Source organism: Schistocerca nitens, chromosome 5 (genome assembly GCF_023898315.1).
Source record: "Schistocerca nitens isolate TAMUIC-IGC-003100 chromosome 5, iqSchNite1.1, whole genome shotgun sequence".
NCBI classification, from domain to species: Eukaryota; Metazoa; Arthropoda; class Insecta; order Orthoptera; family Acrididae; genus Schistocerca; species Schistocerca nitens.
In genome coordinates, this window is record NC_064618.1 from 462,387,182 (window position 1) to 462,398,434 (window position 11,253).

General features: G+C 42.1%; 1 pseudogene; it reads left to right on the top strand.

Annotated features, from left to right (window-relative positions):
* Positions 1–10,575: 10,575 nt before the first annotated feature.
* On the top strand, positions 10,576–10,742 carry LOC126261368 (U2 spliceosomal RNA; annotated as a pseudogene).
* The last annotated feature ends 511 nt before the right edge of the window (positions 10,743–11,253 follow it).

Consider the following 11,253-nt stretch of genomic DNA (forward strand, 5'->3'; position numbering starts at 1 on the left):
ACTCTTTAGGAAATGCTGTATCATTTTGAATAAATGAGTAATAGAAAGAAATAGTTTATCATCTTGTTAAAAACTACATCATTGAAGCTGGAGTATTAAGACAGTTCAGGAAGATTAGAAGACAGAAAATTGTGTGTGGCCTGTTGATGGCCCTTTGTGCCAATATTGTAAACTTCCTGATCTAAGCCATTCACGTGTGGAGGAAGGTAATCTAGCTATCAATGTGTATCTGTACAAGCACTATTTTTCATAGCTGACTCTCATTATCTCTACACGAGGTATATGAACACATTCTCTGAAGGTGCATATAACAGGATAATACCTGAACCCAACACGATTGAGACCGGTCGTCGTGAGCACCTGCATCAAGAAACCGTGACTGACCCGTTGAAACGCCTTATTAAAATCAAGAAAAAGCAACACTCTAAGAGACAGAAATCTCTGCAGCAACCGAGACGACGTCCCGGTATTGGACTACACAAGTCAGAATCGTGCGCCTAGGCACATAGCTTTGATGAACAGCAAGAATTTTCTCCAGCAATACCGACAAAGGGCTATTAACCACCCGTGCGATAGTTTGTAAACGAAATTGCGTAGTGTGGTCGGTCGGAATTTGTTAGTGTCTAGACGTCTGGTTAGAACGATTGTACCAATCTTGAAGGGGTCAGGAATCAAACTCCCCCCCTTCCCCCCCCCCCTCCCACAGATTTATCTGTGACGTAATGGTATCACATTTAAGAGGCCAAAAGTCCTTAGAAATACCGTCGTGTCCCGGCGATTCTTGCGACGGTGAGTCAACTATAAGGCGATTCATATTATCACGAGTAAAATCACCTACAAAGTCATCATTTAATGTGGGAGTAACCACGCAACTCAGGAAAGAAGTTGTCCATAAGGGATAATCGTATCAGTATCAGGGACGTCATAAAAATCGGCAAAGTAATTGTAGATCGCTCTGGAAAGGTCACGTTGGTGCGTCAGTACGTGACCATTGGTATGAGTGGGGGACGCGATGCATGCTCGTTTTCAACGCGTCCGTAACCGAATAAGGTGATATAAAGGGGTCAGTTCATCCCGTGTGGATGCGCAGGATTTTGATAGCACCTTGAGTCCTTCGATTTGTTGTCTCTCTAACTGAAGAAACTTCACCTTAACATGGCGGACATCCATAATCCGTAAGGGAGGCCGTCTGGCACTTTCATAAGGTTCTCGAAATACTGAGTAATAGAAGTCCTGAGTCCGACGGAGATACTCCTCCTCTCAGCGCTGTAACGCATTAACGCTTTCCGAGGCAAATGTTTTGCATGCGCTGACCACCATTCCATAAGAGAAGGATAACGGTCCTGTGAATGCAAGCTACGAGCCCAAGCTTCTCGAACGATAATCTCGAGGGAAGAATCCTTTAAGAGAGATGTTTTCAGAGTCAATGGGAGGTGATACAGTTTTACCGGTTGTGGCACATTATTTAAGGTAACACCTACGGCACAGTCATCAGTGAAACAAGTGTATATCACGTCTATCGCTAACAGTTGTCCACATAAAGAATCAGAAAGATAAAAACGATAGAGACTGCTGCTGGAAGTGGCTGTAAAATGACGAGAGTGGGATAGTGACATATCCAAGCATCACGTATTGCAGGGAGCGCATCAAATCGTCTAGTCCCTTACTGAAATTAAAATTAGGGGACTGATCCAAAGGACGCTAAACACAATTAAAGTCTCCGCCCAGCAGAAGTCTCTGCGGAGTTCTACGAAATAAGTAAACTGTATCCTCATTGTAAAAACACGGGTGATTGTGGAACGGCCAGATCCTGAAGGGATCAAGAACTTCGAAAGCAGTCAACCGTATTCCCTCTCTGGAAAATAACGCAGTACCAGTAGATAGTTCAAGAGTCACATTAAGGGAAGTTGACAAGCCGAGAATTAAAAAAATGGTCAAATAACACTTCCTGCAACAATGTCACATCTGCACTTGAATCGTAAATAAATTGTAAATAAATTATCGCAACGCCACAAATCTATGCTCGAAACTAACTGTGTTCACATTAAAGTTAAGAAAAGTATAGGCCTGCATCTATTTATTACCAAAACTGTGCATCTGATTATTTACAAGTGACCTTTAAAGTTGTGTGTCACAGTCCATGGCAGAGTCAACAGACGAATCTGATGTAAAGAGGTAGACTCCTCTCTTCCAATCTCTTTCTGTTGTTTTCTTTTTTCGCGATACTACGCGCTCAGTTTGTAAACGCCGTTTGTTACAGCTTGCGGGAAGGTGACTACCGTGTAGGCAACGCGGCGAGGCTCCTGCGAAAACACAGTATCAGGTACAGAGGATACACCCGACTCTCCCACAGGCAGGCTGTGTGGTTCCTGGGAATCAGCCATAGCCGCGCGGTCTGGGGCGCATTGTCACGGTCCGCGCGGCTCCCTTCGTCGGAGGTTCGAGTCCTCCCTCGGTCATGGGTGTGTTTGTTGTGCTTAGCGTAAGGTAGTTTAACTAAGACTAAATACTGTGTAAGCTTAGGGACCGACGACCTCAGCAGTTTGGTCCTAAAAGATTTTACCGCAAATTTTTTTCCTGGAAATCAACGGAAACGAAGACTGACGGTACGTCTGTTACCGCCACCAAATGTTGCACTGACACACTTGTGCCGATCTGGTTCTGACCAGCAGCCTGTGGCATGCTCTCCCCATCCGAGAAGGCAGATGAAGGATGCAGTACGTTACAGACTCAGGGGTGCCCTGTAGGTCCGTCGATATAGCACGGAGCTCTGGAACAGGTCTATCTTCACGTGATTCTGAAGAGGTGATTTCGATCTCGGGAGACACATCGGACGGGGTGCTGGACGCTTTCGTATCTTGAACAGCAACTAAACATGTTATCATCCTGTCTGAACCTAGGACGGGGACAAGCCTCCTCCAACGGAATCTTTTCAGCATCTTGTGTCCGTCTACGCTTGTTTTGAAGTGGAGGCGGTGGCGGCGTAGAGGCTATAGTGGCAAAGTCCCTACGCGAGGTTAATGGCGGAAATACGCTAGGAACATCACGCAATGGCTCTCGTTGCCCCTCAGTAACTTGGTTTAAACACAATGCTATCGCTTGGAGATCCAGGTCCGCTAAAATTAATCATTTACCATGTTCATGAGTGGATGTTAAGAACAATGACACGACACAAGAAATTTATGCGGAGCTATCCACTCTCATTACATTTAAAACAGGTCCCTTCTTTTCTTGTGTAAGTTGTCTGTACCCACTATCTACACACCTGCAAATGAAAGGGGACATTCCATTTAACCACAATGTCCACAGATCGAACTCCACTATAAACACGTAAACGAGGTTGAGGCCGTATATTCCGTCTGTGCCCAAACGGAAGCAGGATGATCTTGAGGAAACGGTCATCAACTTTGGACTTCAGGTGGAGGGTTACACCCCTCAGTGTTCGCCAGAACAACCGCACTATTGGAGTCATCATGATGAGTAAAAGGGACATGTTGACCATAACACAAAAAGATCCTGTCAATCTGAAGTGGGTCCAGAAGCTTGACATAAATCACATGTAATTCTGAATCGAAGTAAGACATTTGAATCTTTTCTGACGTTACCTAGACCATAACTACAAGCCAGTCATGAATTTCTAGCAAACTTGGCGTCACAGGATGCATGGGCTTGTCAAAACTAAAACTGGCGGTACCTGTGTGTGGAATGTTCCGGGGAGTCATGAACGACATAATGGTACAAGAAAATGGCGCATCAGAATTGAGACAAAAAATATGAGATGCTGGGAGACAAACTATGCTGTGGTGCACACAGTGGCTCACACACCACTAGGACAAACAAGGAAGCTCTCGCAGCACTACAATAGAGGCGGGAACTGTCAGATACTCACCCGACGTGCAAAATCGCAGTATTTGCCATGGAGGCTGGTCGAACCTTGAGGGGTGACCTCAACATTGTTGAGGGAGAGAGTCTAACAATACCACCACTTGCAAAGTAGGTTAGAAATCAGATTAATAATGTTGCTCACGCAGCATATGTTCGCTTTATCGGCCAACAACAAAGTTATTGACTGTGGATGGTATCGTCAGAAGGGAAATAATGAAGTCACTGTAAAAAAGTCATAAATTTTGGCAATTATCTTGAATGGATTCCCACATAGATTTCGTCGAAGTTGTTATGACTCATCTTGTTGATTCTAGGGTGATTCCACTTTGACTGCTAGAAGGTCCAGATCTGTATTTCAGCAATATTTGAAGACCTAACAAATGTGTTTTTCAGGAAATTCTTAATGATCAAACAATCACAGATCAGAACACTGGTACGGTAGAAACAATTTTTGGCTTGGTGTCCACGATCCACATTTTTATTAAACTTCTTGTAAATTCACGTATACTTCTTGTTAATTGTCACATCATTAAGAAAACAGTTTTGTATAAATCTTCATATATTTAATTTCCACTTTAACCAAACACAAGACTTGACTGTTCTTTTACAAAGCGAAATAACAACTTAACTTCAGCAAAGTGAAACAAAGACTGCTCTGTGCGCATTCGCGCCAAAACGGTTACAAGTCAGTCAAAGATCATGACAGTCTCACAGAAATGAATACACACAAGAACCATATCACTGTAATATATCGATACATCGGAGTACCTATACATTAATAAAACCAAATGTGAATATTGTCACAAAAATATGTCTGTTACTTTGCAGAAAAGTAGTACGATATTACTGGTATCGAGAACTGGGGTTGGAGTGCCGTAATGGTCACGTAAATAAAGAACCATTACAAGAGGGAAGGGATGGTCTTGAGACATGACGTTGAGGGGAGGGGGACGGAGGAACTGACAACACTGTATGTGGTTGGGAAAGGGGGTGCCCTGTAAACTGCACCCAATGAAACTTCCATGCAGTGAAATTTACATCCAGAAAAGGTCGAGGAAGGGTCCAGTAATCCTCCTATCCCATCTCTACTACTTACCTGACAGGTAGAAGAGCCAAGAGCCTGCCCCAGTCTTCCATTATAGGGCCTGCCAAGCAATGACCTGTGTTCACACACAGTCAAATAGGTTGGAGTACAGGTTGGGCTGTCAACGGGCACTTCAGGTGTATGTTGACTAAGAGGACCGGAGATTAACAAATAAGAATTGTAATGCCAAAATTTTTCCAACTGGAAATGATTATAGTTCTTTTTTTATTTTCTGTCAGACCAATAATATTTTTTTTACTTAAGAAAATACCTCAGAAAATAAGATACAAAACACTAAAACCAAATTACAAACACAGATATTAAAAATCGTATCTCTTCACTGAAAGCAATAGAAAAACAGGACGACAACGATATGCTCAGCTGTTGCAGCAGCGGTGGCAACGCCATAACAGCAGTTTCCCATGTGTACGTAGGCGCCCCAGAATAATCTCGTACTTTCGCGTTATTACGTTTTGATGATTGCACTTTACAGCCTTTTTCACTGTTTTGAAGTATTTTCGCAGAAGCAAAGATAATACTCATAACAAAGCCTATTAAGTCATAATGAGATTATTACTTTTTAACAACCCACTGCAGATTACGAGTCCTTACACCAAAAAACTCAGAACATATTCCTGAACAAACTCTGAAATTTTGTCGGTGGAATTGTGGCTCACTCTGTAGAGGTGACATGAGTTGTATGTTGCTTCTCCTCCCACTCCTGGTCCGTCCTCTATGTCTGGCGTAAGACATGGAAACAATTTTCTTTAGAACAATAATTCTACATCTACAGCCACACTGTACAAACTACATTGAAGTGCGTGGCAGAGGGTACTTCCCATTGTACAACTTATTAAGGCTGCTTAACGTTCCATTCACGTACGGGGCGTGGAAAGAATGATTGTTTTAACGCCTCAGTAGGTGCTGTAATTAGTCTAAATTGTTCTTGAGATCCCTGCGGGACCAGTACACAGGAGGTTGTAGTATATTCCTAGTTTTGTAATATAAATCTGGTTCTTGAAACATACAAACTTGGCTTTCTCAGTATAGTTTTCCTCCATCTGCAAGCATCTGCCAGTTCAGTTTCATCATTATCTCTGTGAAACTCTTCCACTGTTGAAGCAAACCTGTGACCATTAGTACTGCTTTTCTCTTTTTTTGTCGAATATTCCCTTTTGGTCCTATTTGGAATGGGTCCCACACACTTGAGCAAAATTCTAGGATGGGTGGCATGAGTGTTTAGTATGCAGTCTCCTTTGTGTACTGATTGTATTTCCATAGTATCCTACCAATGAATAGAAGTCTAATCCTTGTTTTACCTATGATTGAGCCTGTGTAATCGTTCCATTTCATATCATTACAAAGTGTTACATCCAGGTATTTGTATGAGTTTACCGATTCCACTTGTGACTCGTTGAGACAGTAGTCATAGGAAGTCACATTGCTTTCCTGTTTTGTGAAGTGCATAATTTTACATTTCTGAACATTTAAAGCAAATTGTCAATCTTTTCACCACTTTGAAATCATATCAATATCTAACTATATCATCTGTGAAAAGTGTGAGGTTATTGAAATATTGTCTGCAAGGCCATTACTATACAACAGTAACAATATTGGTCCCAGAATACTTCTTTGGAACATACCCTAATTTACTCGTAGTTCTGTTGATGACCCTCCATTCAAAGTAACTTTTGCGTCCACTCTACCAAAAAATCCTCAATCCAGTGGCAAATTTTACTTGGAACATGATACGATCATATTTTGATCGTATTGTAGTTCAGAGTTAAATGCTTTTTGGAAATCGAGAAATACTGCATCTACCACTGTGCCATGATCCATGGATTTCAGAACGTCATGTAAAAAACTGTAAGATAGGTTTCACATGAGTACGGGCATAAACCGAGTTATGAGGCAGATTTAATTTATTCAAGTTCGCGACCCTCCCCCTATCCCTCCTCCTGCCCTCTGGTGCAGATGTGGCAGTGTCACCCTGATTACATCCAACTTTTGAAATCAAATTTATTAAGTAATTAATTAATTTAATTAATTTCTGTCTCCCTCTGGGAAATTCCGAGCCCTACCTACCCCTTACCTGCCCTGTAAAGGTAGTAACATCACACTTTTGATTTCAAATTAATTAATTAAATTGATCTGTTAATTACCCCCTCCCCTCTGGGAAATCCTTGGGCTCTCCCCTTGGGAAGATCATACCCATGTGCCGGACCAGAACTTGAAACAGGCCCCTATACGTTAGAAATTTGAAAGTTACAAGTTGCGGTTCTCACATAATTTTGACATCAAATTAACAGACTAATTAATGAAATTGATCAATTAGTTATGCCATCCCTCGTCCACCTGGAAATATGGCGGGAAATTCAAAGTCGGCAGGAAATTCAAACTCTGAAGAAAATTCAAAATCAGAGAGAAATTCAAATTTTCGTGGTAAATTCGAAATTTTGTAGTTATTTCAAATGCTAATTACACAATAATAATAATTATTATTATAAATATTTTCATTATTTATAAAAAATGAAATTACATATCGCTGGTGTGGAAGGACGTAAGGTACTCTCTTAACTTCATCATCTTTGGAATAGTGGTGCTGTCTAACTGTGACATCACAATCCAAGATGACCGACCTAGAAACTGGCGTAGTCTAACTCTCCTCTTGCTATTTGGCGGAAATTCAAAAATCTACAGGGAAATTCAAATTTGTCCCTCTGGCTGCGAAGCCTGCGAGTTGAGGAGGGGTGGCTGCCATTGATCGAGTGCTAGGGAGCAGATCTAGCCTGTCTTATCAGTAACTGCTGGATGTAGAGAGAATATTTTCTCTGTTATTCTAGCACTAGAGAGTTGCTCCAGCTAATATAGCCAACAGCTGTAAGTGGGAAAGATGGATAATAATAACAGGACAGCAAACTATCACTGATGTACAGGGGAGTTACCCCCTGCCGATCTACAATCGAACTGCTGGTGAGAGGGACATACAGACAGGTAATAGTATTAGTGACCGTGACCCACTGTCCCAGTGCTGCTATAAATCCCTGCTCCTATATACAGAAGTCATGTAGCAACAGCATTGGGTAATGAAACACACTTATATCTAATCATGAGATGCAAATCGCATCCTAGCCAACAGAAATATTGGAAATATATCATTAATATTTTTTATGGGTATAGTGCTCATTATCTTATACTGGAACACGTGAGGCAATACTGACCTTACGACTTATCTTAGAAGAAAGAGGAAAGGCAAACCTACGTATCTAGCATTTGTAGACTTAGAGAAAGCTTTTGACAATGTTGACTGGAATAGTCTCTTTCAAATTCTAAAGGTGGTAGGGGTAAAATACAGGGAGCGAAAGGTTATTTACAATTTGTACAGAAACCAGATGGCAGTTATAAGAGTCGAGGGGCATGAAAGGGAAGCAGTGGTTGGGAAGGGAGTGAGACAGGGTTGTAGCGTATCCCCGATGTTATTCAATCTGTATATTGAGCAAGCAGTAAAGGAAACAAAAGAAAAATTCGGAGTAGGTATTAAAATCCATGGAGAAGAAACAAAAACTTTGAGGTTCGCCGATGACATTGTAATTCTGTCAGAGACAGCAAAGGACTTGGAAGAGCAGTTGAACGGAATGGATGGTGTCTTGAAGGGAGGATATAAGATGCCCGCATCTCGTGGTCGTGCAGTAGCGTTCTCGCTTCCCACGCTCGGGTTCCCGGGTTCGATTCCCGGCGGGGTCAGGGATTTTCTCTGCCTCGTGATGGCTGGGTGTTGTGTGCTGTCCTTAGGTTAGTTAGGTTTAAGTAGTTCTAAGTTCTAGGGGACTTATTGTGGTGTCACTGCTAGACACCACACTTGCTAGGTGGTAGCTTAAATCGGCCGCGGTCCATTAGTACATGTCGGACCCGCGTGTCGCCACTGTGTGATCGCAGACCGAGCGCCACCACACGGCAGGTCTCGAGCGACGTACGAGAACTCGCCCCAGTTGTACGACGATGTTGCTAGCGACTATACGGACGAAGCCTTTGCTCTCATTTGCCGAGAGACAGAATAGCCTTCAGCTAAGTTTATGTCTACGACCTAGCAAGGCGCCATTAGCCTTAGATAGCTTGTATCTAAAGATTCGCACTTGTATCGCCACAATCTCCAGATGTCTCATCAAGAACGATATATACAAAGGAAGGAATAAAAGTTAAGTATTAGAGGAGCTGCATACTTTTCTTATTAGAATTCACTACTTATCCTGTTCCAGAATTCACGCCCGTCTGCGTTAGATAGCGTGCATTTCGGCCTCCTCTATCTACAATGTGTTGGCACATTCACCAACACATCACTTATGACCACAGCAGTTGAGTCCCATAGTGCTCAGAGCCATTTGAACCATTTTTTTGATATAAGATGAACATCAACAAAAGCAAAACGAGGATAATGGAATGTAGTCGAATCAAGTCGGGTGATGCTGAGGGAATTAGATTAGGAAATGAGACACTTAAAGTAGTAAAGGAGTTTTGCTATTTGGGGAGCAAAATAACTGATGATGGTCGAAGTAGAGAGGATATAAAATGTAGACTGGCAATGGCAAGGAAATCGTTTCTGAAGAAGAAAAATTTGTTAACATCGAGTATAGATTTAAGTGTCAGGAAGTCGTTTCTGAAAGTATTTGTATGGAGTGTAGCCATGTATGGAAGTGAAACATGGACGGTAAATAGTTTGGACAAGAAGAGAATAGAAGCTTTCGAAATGTGGTGCTACAGAAGAATGCTGAAGATTAGATGGGTAGATCACATAACTAATGAGGAGGTACTGAATAGGATTGGGGAGAAGAGGAGTTTGTGGCACAACTTGACCAGAAGAAGGGACTGGTTGGTAGGACATGTTCTGAGGCATCAAGGGATCACCAATTTAGTATTGGAGGGCAGCGTGGAAGGTAAAAATCGTAGGGGGAGACCAAGAGATGAATACACTAAGCAGATTCAGAAGGATGTAGGTTGCAGTAGGTACTGGGAGATGAAGAAGCTTGCACAGGATAGAGTAGCATGGAGAGCTGCATCAAACCAGTCTCAGGACTGAAGACCACAACAACAACATCTTATTTGAATACGGCATCTCAAGACGAAAATACCGACCTGTCACCTCCAGGCTAGTCCTTTACATCTACTGAGTGTATCTGTGTACCTGAGGAGTTAACTGGCTGAAACCTTTCTTTGTACCTGCTGGTTGTGACAGACTAAGCCAATGCTTCCAGTTGGCCGATCACTTGTTACCACACCTGCTGCTGGCCATGGACCAGCATCGCTAACTCCTAGGACATGGTGAGACAAGCAGGCATAGCTTGCATGTAGAGTTTTAACTGCAGGTATACCCCTGACATCGACTCCACAGTTTAAAAAATTCACTTTACCCAGTCTGAGATGGGGATGTTGTTCTCCATACACTTTTAATTTCTCATCCAAAACGTAGATTCCTTCCTTTCATGGGTTTTACAGACAGAAGAAATCGCCGCATACACACGTTTTCACATCGGTAAGATATCGTTAATTGTTGATTCTTTGCGTGAAAATGCTGTACAATAGTATGGCACAGGTCATATGTCCTGTAAGTATTCTCTGATTTAGTAAAAAAAAATCTGTTCCTATCAGCTTAACACCTGCTACATCCTACATCACAGGACTGGGATATTAAATTCATTTTTGATTAATGATGGAGTGCCAAGAGCATGCTCTACCTCTGTCACAGGATGCCTCCTCACTTGCGAACACTCTTAACGTTGTCTAATGTTTCGTCACCTATGAAGTCTCTTAAGGCAACCAAATAGTAGCATATAGGAGTTGTAAATATCAGGTTAATACTACGTATCACTTTATAAATTCGGTAATACAGGTGATTTTATTGTGGTGACCAACTCTCAATGTATAGGTGAGATCTTGAAATTTTGTTAAAAGATGTCGCCACAACGAAAAAAAGGTCTGATTACCACTCCATCTCATGGTACTCTCTCCTTTGCCTCCACCCTCCTGGCATCACATGATTGACATTTATTTATTTATTTCTTCTTCATATTTACAGTCTATTTTCTGGGAAGCTAAAAAAAGTGATGTCATGAGTGCAACGTTGCCACATCTACACCAGGGGGCACTGGGACAGGTGAGGGGAGGGCAGCCATCTTGAATAAATTAAAACTGTCCCAGAACTCTCTTTATTCCCCTACTCACATGGTTGAAGTTTTCAGAATCCATGCCGTTTGGCATGGAGGAGTTATCATATTACGTTTGAGCTCAGA